Source organism: Diabrotica virgifera, chromosome 6 (assembly GCF_917563875.1).
Source record: "Diabrotica virgifera virgifera chromosome 6, PGI_DIABVI_V3a".
NCBI lineage: Eukaryota > Metazoa > Arthropoda > Insecta > Coleoptera > Chrysomelidae > Diabrotica > Diabrotica virgifera.
The window spans coordinates 247497092-247512691 of NC_065448.1; the positions used below are offsets into that span (position 1 = coordinate 247497092).

At 31.5% G+C, this 15600-nt stretch overlaps 1 protein-coding gene across 1 annotated transcript in view; it reads right to left on the reverse strand.

Moving 5' to 3' along the window:
* LOC126887498 (sialin) overlaps positions 1-14272 on the reverse strand; it is a 142776-nt gene extending 128504 nt beyond the window's left edge. Inside the window, exon 1 of the mRNA XM_050655104.1 lies at positions 14067-14272. The gene's annotated coding sequence lies outside the window, so the exon portion shown is untranslated. The remainder of the gene's footprint in view (positions 1-14066) is intronic.
* Positions 14273-15600: the final 1328 nt, after the last annotated feature.

Below are 15600 nucleotides of genomic sequence, written 5' to 3' on the forward strand. Positions count from 1 at the left end.
AACATTTCCAGCTGTTACTGAATGGAAATCAAGTGAACACAATGGAGAAGGAAAGCCACATAAAGAGAGTATCCATAAGAAACACGGAAAATCCAGAAACTATAGAAAAAGAAGAACTAGAAGAAGCAATAAGAAAGATAAAGATTGGAAAAGCACCAGGAAGCGATGAAGTAGCACCAGAAATGATGAAATATATAGGAATAAAAGCAAAAGAAAAATTGTTATACATATATAACCTAATATGGAAGAGAAAAGTAATACCCAGAGAATGGACAAATGCAGTAATTATACCTATATACAAAAAAGGAAACACAAGAGACTGTAAGAACTATAGAGGTATATCACTACTATGTGTAGCAGCAAAAGTATACGAAACCATAATAGAAAGGAAAATCAGAAAAGAAATAGAACATAAATTAGAGGACGTACAAAGTGGATTCAGGAAAGGACACAACACACAAGATCATATATTTACCATGCAACAAGTAATAGAAAAAGCATTAAAGAAAAATAGAGAAATATACCTGAGCTTTATAGACATGGAAAAAGCCTTCGACTCAGTCAAAAGAAAAGATATATGGGAAAGCCTAAAGAAGAAGGAAGTAAGCGAAGAACTGATAGAAGCAACAAAGAGTATATACATGAAAACAACAAATACAGTAAGAATGTTAAATATACAGTCAGAACCATTTGAAACAACTCAAGGAGTTAGACAAGGGGGAAGTCTCAGCCCAGTGCTATTCATAAATGTAATAGATGAGATAGTGAAAGAATGTAAGAAAACTTTCAAGAAATACTGCATCGGTTGGAACAGAATGCAAATGATAAACGCTGAGATGTGTATATTTGCAGACGACATAGTATTAATTGCGGAAACAGCAGAAAAACTGAAATACAACTTAGAGAAATGGAACCTAGAAGCAAGCAAATACAACTTAAACGTAAACAAAGAGAAGACTCAGATAATGAAAATATCAAGGAAACAAGGGACGGAAGATCAAATAGAAATAATGATAGACCAACATCAATTAATACAGACAAATTCATACAAATACTTAGGAACAGTAATCAACAACAAAGGAGACATAGAGGACGATCTTAACAAAAGAATGGAAAACACAGGAAAACTATTCCAAGCACTAAATAGAGGATTCCTTAATAATAAAGAAATATCAACAAAGACCAAGATGACAATATACAAAACAATATATAGACCTACGGTGACATATGGAGCAGAAAATTGGATATTAAACAAAAGACACCAGAGCAGAATACAGGCAGCAGAGATGAAATACCTCAGAAGAACGATAGGAGTAAAAAGAACAGATAGAATCAGAAATGAAGAAATAAGAGATAGACTCAAAATCAAGCCGATACTCGACACAATCAAGAAGAAAAAATTGGCATGGTTCGGACATCTAACCCGGATGGACAATGATAGACAAGTGAAAAGAGTATGGGAAGCCAAACCAATAGGTAAGAATAGAAGAGGAAGGCCCATCAAAGAATGGAACAGTGACATTTCGCAGATACTGCAGAGTAAGGGTAAGACTTGGCAGGAAGCAACACAGATGGCATCCAATAGGAAGGAATGGAGAAAGTTCGTTAAGAGCTAGGACAAGTCAGAAGATTGTAAAATATTGTAATTTATTGAATTGTAATTTAATGAATTGTATTATAAATGACCCTACACCGAAAGGTACTAATGGGTCTACTGATTAAGTAAGTAGAACAACTTTAAAAATATTGTCCGTAGAAAAAATCATTATACATATTCGAAAAGTTGGTATTTTACACGAATTTTTAAAAATGTTGTTCAGTTGGTGACTAGTCGTGGTAAGTGAAGGGGGGCTGGGAGCCGACAAATACAGGAGTTCAAAAACTAAAAAAGGCAACTTAATACTACTATCATTTTCTATATCTCGGGATCTACTGAATATATTTTGATCTTTCTGTTTTAATTTGTATGTAATTTTTCTGTACATTACAAATATGTAATTTGTCTATTTGCAATTTGACATTTATTAATTAATAAAAAGTTTAATTTGTTTAAACAATTTTTGAAAAAATAATTTTTTCCCAAAAATCCATGTTTTTAATCAGACTATCATTGATAATCATACAAACAGTTAAGGTATACTTTAATAAATAAATTATCTTCAATAAATCTAATAAAAATAATTTATTTATTAAAGTGAACTTTAACTTTTTGTATGATCATTAATGATACTACGAATAAAAAAATAGATTTTTGTAAAAAAATATTTTTTCAAGAATTGTTTAAACAAATTAATCTGATTATTAATTAATAAATTTATAAACAAATTGCATATTTGTAATGTACGTGGAAATTACATACAAATTAAAAAAAGAAAGATGAAAATCCATTGAGTTGATCAGGAGATACAGAAAATTGTATTAGTTTGAAATTGCTTTTTCGGTATTTTAAATCAGTAGATTCGTAGGTTCCCCCTAGTAACCGTTTGAACTACAATTTTGAAAAATCGTAGAGGGTGCTGTGAAGATACAATGTTTATGCAAATTTTTTAACGAAAAATAAAAATCCCATTATTTAAAATGGCATCAATGAAATTCCTTAATTATTATAAACAAATTAGCTGTAAATTAAAAAAAACACATGGCTAACTGTGTCCCTAATGAACCCAGGCTAATTTTTTTTATTTGAAAATTCGTGTTAAAATACTAGCTTTTCGAATATACACTGTGTCCGTAAAGTATGGAACAAATTCTTTTTTAGCTAAACAGAGCATTTTAAGAAATAATCCTGAAACACGTCGATTTTTGATTTTAATTTGCCATATTTTAAAATAATATTCTAATATACAGGGTGAATTACTTTCGAGTAATGACGTCACCGTCATTTTTTTTTAATGGAACACCCCCATTTTGTCTCAATTTTCAGATTACTCTAGCTGAGCTGATTCCAAAAATGTATCACATGTTGATTCAAATTGGTACAGGGTGGACAAAAATACAATAGTTTTGTGTGTGCTCATAATATTAAATTTTAATTAATTTTTGATATTAAATTAAAATATTAACAATATCAAAAATTAATTAAAATCAAAAATTAATTAAAATATCAAAAATACAATAAGTATTTTTGATAATATTGTTAATTTAACTAACGCGTTACTTTATGAACACACACAAAGCTATTGTATTTTTGTCCACCCTGTACCAATTTGAATCAACATGTGATACATTTTTGGAATCAGCTCAGCTAGAGTAATCAGAAAATTGAGACAAAATGGGGGTGTTCCATTTAAAAAAAATGACGGTGACGTCATTACTCGAAAGTAATTCACCCTGTATATTAGAATATTATTTTAAAATACGGTAAATTAAAATTAAAAATCGACGTGTTTCAGGATTATTTCTTAAAATGCTCTGTTTAGCTAAAAAAGAATTTGTTCCATACTTTACGGACACAGTGTATAAAAAGATTGTTCCTACGGACAATATTTGTAAAGTTATTCTAAGTGTTTATAAACTATAAAATTCCAAAAATTTGGCATTAGGATTTTTGATTATATTGATTAATTTTTTATCTTTTTTTAATACATTTTAATACTATCACTCTTCTACTTTCATTTGGCATACTCAGAATTGCCCTATCTTTATTATTTTCTGTCTTATGTTATTGCAAAATAAAGGTCTCTGTGATAAACAAATAGAATAACTCTTAAACTAATTAATAGATCGGTCTCAAATTTTAAAGGTTTGTTAAGTACCCCAATACTCAATTTTAAGTGAAACACTAAAGTTCTAAAGTAGTTTTAGTAATAGTTATTAACAAATAACGATTTTCACTTATTTTGCAGTTTGCGTAGCAACAAATTAACATTTTAACTTTCAAAAATCGGCATTTTGAAGCTTTTTCAATGTTCTAAAAAATTGAATTTTGTAATTTTATGTCAACTATTTAGCTTTTAAATGGAGTGCAAAAAAATCGAAAAAATCGCGATTTTTGTACTAAATTGTTAATAATTAAAAAACGGACGCGAACTCTAGGCAGTAAACAGGTAGGTTTTCTTCCTATAGGTATACAATAACTAAAAAAGTAGTCAGCTACCTGGATCTTTGAGTGTCCCGAGAAAATCCTTATTACCCTGGACTACTTTCTATGCATAATGAATTGGAGCAATTTGTATCTCTCTCCATCCATGTGTAATATGTCCAAGATATTCCAATTTTCTGGTCTTAATTGCATTTAAGATTTCAATATTCATTTTTCTTAGAACCTCTTTGTGACGTGTTCTGTCCATGATATTTTCAAAATTCTTCTATACACCCACATCTCGATTGATTCTAGTTTTTTTATGTATGCCACATTCAACGCCATATTCACGGAATACAGGCAAAACGGCAATAACTTTCTTTCGTCAATAATTTCTGGCGACGAGTGTAGGCGTCATTATTATCTTAAATTAATCTGCCATCAAGTACCTAATAGGATGAAAACGTCCAGATAAGCTATCACATAGTGTCATTCTCCTGCATAACAATGTTCGGCCTCTTGTTGCTATAGTAGTTAAATACAATCTACAACGAAAGAGATTGAGGATATTAGAGCATCCACCCTATAGTCCCGATTTGTCATCTTGCGATTTGCACATCTTTGGGTCACTGAAAAAGGCGCTAAAAGCAAATCGTTTTCAGTCGGTTGAAGAAGTACGAAATGCTGTAAAAGAATTCTTTGAACAACAGCCACAAAAATTCTTTAAGCAAAGTATACAAATACATCCGTTTGTGAAACAATGGGATATGTGCCTTCAACGTAGGGGTAATTATTTGTAGATATATCAAATTATGGGACATCTTGGATTTTAAAGCACCCTATGTAACGCACAGCCGGCACAGCTGAATGTGGCTGACTTTTTATGTTTGTGCATCACAGTGTTGCCATGCTGTTTTCTATATATTTCTTTCATAATTTCAATCAATGTTAAATGTACCTACAAGAATAATAGAATAATAACATTTACTTCTTCGTCATTATACTAGGTATAATGACAAATGAGGTGTCAAATTAAAGCTTATAATCCAAGGATAGTACTAAAGGTAAGAAATTAGACCTAGGTTGTCTGTCCGTTTGTCTGTCTGACCGCGAATATAACTCCTCCGTCACTATACCAGGTCGGACGGACGGGCGGACAGACAGCCTATGTCAAACTTCTCATCTTTAGTACCATCCTTGGATTATAAGCTTTCATTTGACACCTCATTTGTCATTCTATCTGGTACAGTGACGAAGGAATCATATACGCGGTCGGACAGACAGACCGATAGACAGCCTAGGTTAAATTTCTCACCTTTAGTACCATTCTTGGATAAGCTTTCATTTGACACCTCATTTGTCATTCTACCTGGTATAATGACGGAGGAGTTGAGTTTGAAAACAGACAGAAAAGACGGACGGACGGACGGACGGACGGACAGACGGACGTGGACAATTCAATGTTTTCACATTTTTTCAAAATTGGTGAAAACAACAATATAATAAATTGTACTTAATTGGTGTTTCAAAACTACTTACTTTTAACACATTAGGTACACAATATTACAAGGTTTCTAGCAAGTTAAACGTCACAATGATTTAAAATAATCAAGTAAAAACCTATATATACATAACATATTAGAACATACCTAAAATACACAAAAATGATACATTTCACAATCACAAAAAATTGTAACGTGATAGTATGAAAAAATAGAGGATACGGCAACGGTGTTACATTGACGGTCGGACCGGGTCGGATTCAATGCCAAAATCTACAAAGACATATAAGGGTGCTTTAATATCCAAGATGTCCCAATTATGTACTCAGAGAGAATTTTTAATGAGGCTCTATAGTATGGTATAGTTAGACCCAAACCCAGACATCCAAAGTGAAAGTTATCCTCCAACAAAAAAGTCACACCATTTTGAGCGTCGGGTTTGGGGGGGGAGAGGGGGGAGAAATCTGCAAATTCGTAGTTTTTTAGGTTTTTCGTCAATATTTCTAAAACTAAGCGGTTTAGCATGAACAACCCTCTACACAAAATTGTTCTACATTAAATTTGAAATAAAAAAGGCCCTATGCATAACCCTTCTAAAATGAACGGTTCCAAAGTTACGGAGGTAGTATAGTATAATTGGTCCAAAAAAGGCCTAACCCAGACATCCAAAGTAAAAGTTTTCCTTCAACACCAAATTGTTTTATATGGTCCACATATTGTTCAGTAAAAAGTTACATTATTTTGAGCGTCCGGTTTGGGGGGGAGATGGGGGAGAAATCGGTAAATTATTAGTTTTTTTAAGTTTTTCGTCAATATTTCTAAAACTATGCTTTAGCGTAAGGAATGTTCTATAGAAAAATGTTCTACATAAAATTTAAAACAAAAAAGGTTCTATACATAATTGTTATAAAATAAACGATTCCAGAGTTAAGGAGGGTGAAAAGTGGAGGTTTTCGATTCTTTTTATATTTACCGATTTCTTCCCCTCTCCTCACCAAACCCGACGCTCAAAATGGTGTGACTTTTTTCTGTACATTATGTAGACCATATAGAACAATTTGGTGTTGGAGTATAACTTTCACTTTGGATGTCTGGGTTTTTGGTATAGTTATATCATAAATATTGCCCAAAAAATATAAAAAGTATCAAAAACCTCGACTTTCACCCTCCGTAACTCTGGAACCGTTGATTTTATAACAATTATGTATAGAACATTTTTTGTTTTAAATTTCATGTAGAAGATTTTTGTAAATAACTTTGTTTACGCTAAAGCATAGTTTTAGAAATATTGACGAAAAACGTAAAAAAACTACTAATTTACCGGCTTCTCTCCCATCTCCCTCCCAAACCGGACGCTCAAAATGGTGTAACTTTTTACTGAACAATATGTGGACCATATAGAACATTTTGGTGTTGGAGGAAAACTTTGACTTTGGATGTTTGGGTTAGGCCTTTTTTTGGACTAGTTATACTATACTACCTCCGTAACTTTGGAACCATTCATTTTAGAAAGATTACGCATAGGGCCTTTTTTATTTCAAATTTAATGTAGAACAATTTTGTATAGAGGGTTGTTCATGCTAAACCGCATAGTTTTAGAAATATTGGCGAAAAACTTAAAAAATTACGAATTTACCGATTTCTCCCCCCTCTCCCCCCCAAACCCGACGCTCAAAATGGTGTGACTTTTTCTGGACATTGTGTGGACCATATAGAACAATTTGGTGTTGAAGGATAACTTTCACTTTGGATGTCTGGGTTATGCCATCTTTTGGATCAACTATACTATACTACTATACGGATTAGACGAACGCATCCTTCTAAATGGAGAAAGAGTAAACAATATTAGATATGCCGACGACACCATGGTGATAGCAGATAGTTTAGAGGGAGTTTAGAGGCTAATGGACAGAATCAACGAGTACAGTCAACAGTACGGACTAAACATTAATACCCAAAAAACGAAACAAATGATTATCAGCAAGGAGAATATAAACGGGGCTTATCTATACATTAATGGAACGCAGATAAAGTGCGTAAAACAGTATTGCTACCTGGGAACTATTATAAATGAGCAATATACAGGAAGTGCCGCATAGGAGAGACAAGAACGGTCTTTAACAACATGAGCGCCATTTTCAAAAGCCACAACATATCCCTAGATACAAAAATGAGCCATTTGAGATGTTATTTTTCCTGTTTTATTGTACGGAGCGGAGGCATGAACGTTTACAGACACTACTATTAAAAAACTTGAAGCATTTGAGATGTGGCTTTATAGAAGAATACTGAGAATATCATGAACAGCAAGAATCACGAATAACGAAGTTCTAGGAAGAATGAAGAAGGAATCTTCTTCTTCTTCTTCTTCTACGGCACTACAGCCCATATTGAGCCTTGGCCTCCTTTATTTGTTGCCTCCACCCTTGTTTGTCTGTGGCTGCTCTTCTCCATACACGAACTCCTAAAAGAGCTTGTGCGTCGCTGTTTATTGTGTCTTCCCAGAGCTTTCTTGATTATCCAACCGGTCTCTTTCCCTACCGGGAAGGAACCGGAGATTGTGTAAGCGAGGACCCGGTAGAAGGAGAATATCATTAAGAACACGGTTTAAGAAAACCTCAACGGAAATGTTTCGAGTCGCAGTCGCAGTGAGCAAGGTTATGATTGCCAATATAATTTCAACATCCGAAACGGATAGGAAACAGAAGAAGAAGAATGTTAAATGAATAATAAATGAGTAGAAGACAATTTCCACAATTTCTCCGTATATTGAAATATCTGGTCACAATTTGTATAAGAAAAGCGCTTGGTGGGAGATTTTATCAAAGTAAAGCGGCCTTTCATATTTTGCTATTTTTACATTAATCAAAATTTCATGATCGTCAATATTCAAGATAAACAAAACATATTGAAATCGTCCTACGCGCAGGGAAACGCGTTAACTTATGAATTTAACTGTTGTGGTTTCTGCTGGTATTTTTTCCGTAGACAATATAAATTCTATTTTAACGTATTCGATGGGTCGAGCAAATGTTTTAAGCCAGTTGAAAAACAAAATTCGAGACAGTTTTTGCAAAAAAATGGGAATTGATAAAACACCGCATTTGACGGACAGACGAGCATGAAATCGGAAGTATATGTATTGTTGTGGAATTGTTTAATAAGGGAATTCAGTAATTAATAACAATAACTTATAACCTTATTGCTACATTCAAGAAAAAATAAAAATCACGCACAAAATCCGCTTCTATCTCTCCGACTATCAGGCGCAAAATCTTAGTCCAATGCAATTTAATTGCATTTGTTTTTTCGAATCCTGAGTTTACTAAGTATTTTTGAAAAATTTAAACACAGAATGAAAGAAAACATTATTACCGAGGACCGGAAGTGTCTGAAAACTTCTATAATGTTTATTTTAATAAGTTAAAGTTTGAAAAAAAAGAGAAAATTTAATGTGAATTAAATTTTAAATATTTCAATCAAAAAAGCTTTTTGTTTATTCTAACGGACCTTCGGCCCTCGGTAATAATGTAGTCTTTCATTCTGCGTTTAAGTTCTTCAAAAATATTTATTATTTTTTGAAGATTTTGAAAATCTTCCCTGAAATTTTGCTCCTACCCCTTAATATACATTACTGCTTTGTAATGAAATTATTTAATCTTATTCTAAACAACTTTCTCTTAATCGGATAATGTGTAGTAAAATATTTTATTTGTCTTTTTATTAATAGATGCATTAAATTGTTCATGATTAATTATAGTTTATTAATTGAATTTTACTTGTTAACAATAATTGTAATTGAAATGATACTGCTCCAATTAAAATTGCAATGGTGCAATTATTATTCATAAACTGAATAATTTACCATTGGAAAACCCATAAATTAAGATACACACCAATTCCAAAAACCGGATGATTAAACTAAAATATATGTTTATATGAGATTTAGCAACAATAATTAATTATTGATATAATAAAAATTACATTCATATTTAACTAATGTTTTGACGTTTCGATTTCCGCTCCGGAAGTCGTTCTCAAAAATAAAAGAAAATCTTATTTATTCTGAGAAGAGTTTATAACCTGATTTCTTATCGCCACCTACGCTTCATAAACATGGACCATCAAAAAAGCAGAGTCTACCGTAGAATGTTACCTACCTACTATTGACCGTACAAATAGTTCAGTACTAACAGAACTGTTAGTTCAGAACTAACAAAGCATGAAAACTAGATTCACCACAATAATTTTGGCGCCCCCAAACGTGGGATATAAATAGTCAAACATATTTTATATGACGCCACTACATCCTTACGAAGGATAAAAGATAGAGGAGCAGAAAATAATCTAATTTTCAGAAAAAAGGAAATAGGCTGACAAATAAAAATGGGAAGTCCAGACTAGAGATTTAAAATTTCCGGAAAAATTGGGTACAGGAAAAACCTGTTTTTTCCGGAAAAAAATGAAAAATACGGAAAAATTTAAATTTGCTACAATATACTGAACAAATTCTGCATCCCGTATTAAAATCGATAAATTTGTAGAATTGGATAGATCTATATTATCAGAAGTGCCTTTTTTCTGTAATTATAAAAGACAAAATATTAAATATTCTTCAACAAGTTGACCAGACTAGTTCTCTTATCGAAAGCTTGCTAAAATATGTTGAAGAAATCTACGGATTTTGTTCTAAGTAGATTCACTTTGCAGCCAATCTTCATTAGATTCTTTTGGTCTAAATTCTTTAAGGGATAGTACGAATAATACTCATCCCGTTATATGGTGACAAAGTTTGTGTACATCGCAGCCACTTTTGCCAATTGCCTCCCGAATTTTAAACGAATCTCCATCTTCCGCCTATTCAGAAAGAAACTGGTCTTTACACAGCCTCATACATACAAGCAAACGAAATATATTATCACACGATAAAATTCAGAAGTTGTTGCTACCTATTCATTTAAATTCGGTTATAAACTAAAAACAGATATTCATTTACGATGCTAGACCAGATCCACTTTTAGAAGAATCTGACAAAAATCATGTTGTTTTATCCGTCCAGGACGATGCGGCAGGGTTCGAGTCTGAATCAGATGCTTGGTCTGAAGAATCAGACTCAGATTAAAATATACCACTGAGAGTTTTGGTTAAATGTTAAATAATGTACGTTTGAAGTTTCGGTTTTGATACTTTGAATTATTAGATAATAATAATAATTTTTGACCGTATATACCTACGTCATGTTTGTACTTATATCTGAGATATTATTATTATTGAAGTTATACTTCTTTACCGGCGATAGAGGGTAAATTTTTATATGGGAAAACCTAGCGACCGGGCGCATGCGCATTATAACTTTGTTCTGATTGGATGTTGAAATGACATGTCAAAAATTATTCAATATGGCGGCTGTGGCACAGCTGTAGTTAGATTATTTATGGTTGTTGCGTTTTAAAATTTGTGTGAAAAGAAACAACAAACAAAAGTTAGTTAATAGTTATACTGCCTTTTTAAATAGTTTTCATATACCTATATTTTTGGACTTTTGGACTATTTTGGACAAGGAAAACTCATACTAATTTGGTAAGTAGTTTTTATTATAATCATATTGTAATTATACATTTGGATTAGGTTGAAATACATACATTTATTTTCTCAAGAATGCGGATTTTAGAGAGAAATCCCAAATTAGGTTCGATTTTTATTTTTAAATTATGATTTTTTGGCGTAGATTTATTTATCTAGTAGGTATGTAATGCTTTGATTTACATACTTAATTTGATTACCAACAAAAGTTCTACCAATCTTCATCTAATATATTGTTTTCTTACTATTTTGTTATATTTTTATATTTTCTTCCACAAAATTTAAACTACATAATTTAATTTTCAAAACAACTGTCAAACAGTAAAACGTTCAGTTACCGTATTTTTCCACATGATAAATAATGTGGGATTGGACGAGTGAGTCTACGCTTCGATTACGAGTCAAAGCGGCACGAAATTCACGGGTTCAATTCCCGATGCAAGTTTTATTTTTTTATTTTTTTATGCATGTTATGATTGTAAGTATATTTGTTATATAATTTTTTTTTTTCAGAAAATGCGTATTTAAAATTTTTGCCAACAATTATTATCGTTCAGAAATCATTTTTTCTTTGTGGCATTTTTCAATGTGTTTGTGTGCGTTTTATTATTTTATTTTTTTAAATTTTTGGTATAGTCTTAAAAATCACATAATATGTAGTAGAAGTATAACTTCTTACGTGCGTACAAAGTACACGCACATTCTTGTTATTTTTACAAAATATATTTAAACGAGTTTAAAATTGATATTTTTTCACGTTTCAAGTCTCAATGAAACAATATTTAAATTTTCCCATTTTTTCAATTTTTCCAGTGGTCTGGAAAAAAAACGGAAAAAAACCTGTTTTTTCCCAATTTTTCCCGTTTTTCTTTTCAGATATGTTAAATCTCTAGTCCAGACTGTAATATCGTAATATGCTCAAGCAGCTCAAGTGAAACATGGAGAATGTTGCAATAGACAATAGAAAATGAAGCAGTAAAGAAAAATAGCACAGAAAAAATGGGACTGAATAAAAAACGTGAATATTAGGAAAGACATAAAACAGAATCGATAGCTTCAAAAATTAAAAAAAAAATCATGAAATTAGAAATTACCCATAAAAGTATGTACATAGGTACACATAATTAGGATGAAGCAAGGGAGCAAAATCAAACAGGTAACGCAACATGGAACCTACCTTTAACTAAAGGAATCTTTATTAAAAAATATCTATTAAGGTAGATAAGAAAAAAATTAAAATATGCTATGCACACACTGAATTGTGTAAGGAAATTCTAGAAAGAAGAAGAATATATAAATATATTATATACCACGTCTTTGGTATATAATGACCTCCCCATTTTTCTAGTGTATTATACAGTTTACCAAAATATCCATCCATTAATATGATTAATAAATTAAATTAACGAAATACAAAATAACAAAATTTTACTAACAGTCAAATAATACACTAAAATAATTGGCACAAAAATACTTAATGAAAATTATGTAAACATATAGATAAGGCGAAAACGGCGGGTTCGTTGGGAAAAATATTCCCATGAGATGTTTTTGCATAATTACATTCGTGAGACATCCCAGAATAAGGTTCAAGAAGTCGCCCACGTGAAAAGTGGGCAAAATTTTTTTTAACAATTTTTTTTAATCAAATTACAAAAATCAATATATTTGTCCCGGGAAATTTTTTTTGTAGGTTTTTCGGACCATTCTGGATAAAAAAGGTCTCCTATAATTTTTCTCTAAAGTTGATCGTTTTCGAGTTATAAGCAATTTAAAATTGAAAAAAACGAAAAATGGCGATTTTCAAGGCTTAATAACTCGGTTAAAAGTTATTATTATGAAAGTCAGAAAGTGACTAAATCAAAGTTTAATGCCCCCCCTACAAGATCCTGAAGAAATTTTTGTTATTATTTTATTACTAAGCTGTTATTTTTAAATAATAATATTGAGCGCCATGCACGTGGTAGCCGGCCGCAAATGCTGAGTGCGAGAGAGATGCCACTCCGGCAGGCCAATTGTGCATCTTACTTGCACTCACATTTACGGCCGCCTACCACGTGCATGGCGCTCAATATTATTACGTAAAAATTACCGCTTAGTAATAAAATAATGACAAAAATTTCTTCGGGATCTTGTAGGGGGGGGGGCATTAAACTTTGATTTAGTCACTTTCTGACTTTCATAATAATAACTTTTAACCGAGTTATTAAGCCTTAAAAATCGCCATTTTTTCGCCTTGTCTAATAGCAATTTTTTAAATAAAGACCAAGGAATATGTCTTTAACACACTGAATGAAGGGTGTAAGGAGATCTGAGAAGGAAGAAAAAATCAAATCTTTGGTATCTAATGACCTCCCCATTTTATAGTTTATTATACAGTATTACCAAAATAACCAAACTCCAATAATATTATGATTAATAAATTAATTTAGTCAAATACAAAATAACAAAATTTTACTAACAATCAGATACACTAAAATAATTGGCACATAGATAATAAAAATTATGTAAACATAAACATGAACAGCAAATTTTTCAAATAAAGACCAAGGAAAAATATTTAAATATGAACACACTGACTGAATGGTGTAAGCGTGTAAGGAGATTCGAGAAGGAAGAAAAAATCCGTGGCAAAAATCAGATCTTTGGTTTCTAATGACCTCCCCATTTTTCTAGTTTATTAGGTATACAGAGTATACTACCAAAATATCCAAACTTCAATACATAATATAATTAATAAATTAAATTAATGAAATACAAAATATGTAACAAAATTTTACTAACAATCAGATACATTAAAATAATTTGAAAATTATGTAAACATAAACAGAGCAATTTTTTAAATAAAGGCGGTTAGCACGTGGATTTTGAAATCGAATCATATTTTCGATATAATTCGTAACTACTTATATTTAACTCGAAAATATTATTAGGTATTAATAATGATAAATGAATCTTACCTTTAACAAAAATAACCTAAATTAAATATTAAATGTTTTTTCACTAAAGTTATTCAAAAATATATCGGCAAAACACGGTATGCACTGTTATCTCGCAACTGCTACCACGCAAGACTATCTACGATAAACTGAAACATGAAACAGCAAAATACAAAATACTGAAACAAAACGGTCTACACTTTTTTAAATGAGGTGAGTCGCGGTTTGCCGCCGCGCTGATGCCAAATTAGCAATAATGTTCGTTTGACGAAGATTTAAATTGGCGTGACAAATTCGGAGTAATTATTAATTCGTAATAATTATTAAAGGTGCGGTGTTTAAAAACAAATAATCATATATGATTAATTTTTTACACTAAATTTTGAATAGTCCTAATAGTAGGGGAGCCAGGGATGCTAATTTGGAGTTCCTAAAGCGTCTTGGGTTGTGAATATTATAGGTCCTAAAACCAAAAAAGTTAAGTCAAGTTATCCATTTTTGTGGAGAGATGAGCGGGTACAAATTTTCAAAAATCGTTTTTTTCCAATTATAGCGCCATCTATCCTCAATTCAAATATCTCGAATAAATGTTACTTTTTTACGTAAGGAATCAAAATCTGCAATAAAAATGGGGGTTCCTATTTATAATTTTAAAGTTACACCCCACCAAATACGGGGTTTGGTGTCATTCGATAGATTTTTGAAAAATATTAAACACGCATTTCTCAGTTTTTCGATCTGCTGTTCATTTCGCGAAATATTCGACCATCCCGCTACTTTTGCCACACACTATATACATGTTTTTAGCTACATCGCCCCATATAAATCGTCAGATTATATTTTTCCGTAATCCTTAATAGGCTATTGATTATGTACTATAGAAAGGAACTACAACGTTAACGGGGTTTTATTATTTCATATGGTCAATGAATCCCTATATATGAAAAAACCGCGAAGTGCTACCATTTAAAGGGGTGCGTTTTTGAGAAATGGGTGAATTAGTCCCTGGGCACAGGTTACATTAGGTTGAGTTCTATGTACTTTTGGTACAAACATATCTACATAAAAATTGTTCTTGGTTAAATTTCCTATCTAAATATAACTTTGTAAAGTCAAAGATACTTTTTTTTACAAAAATATATTCAAAAGAAAAAGCACAAAGAAACCCAAAAGAAAGAAATTTTGTTTTTTGTCCCATAACTTTTGTCCACGGGGATATAGGTATAGACATTGCTTCACAGAAAAACAAGAATGTGTGTGTACTTTGTACGCACGTAAGAAGTTATACTTCTACTACATATTATGTGATTTTTAAGACTATACCAAAAATTTAAAAAATTAAAAGAATAAAACGCACACAAACACATTGAAAAATGCCACAAAGAAAAAATGATTTCTGGACGATAATAATTGTTGGCAAACATTTTAAATACGCATTTGCTGAAAAAAAAATTATATAACAAATATACTTACAATCATAATATGCATAAAAAAATAAAAAAATAAAACTTGCATCGGGAATTGAACCCTTGAATTTCGTGCCGCTTTGACTAGT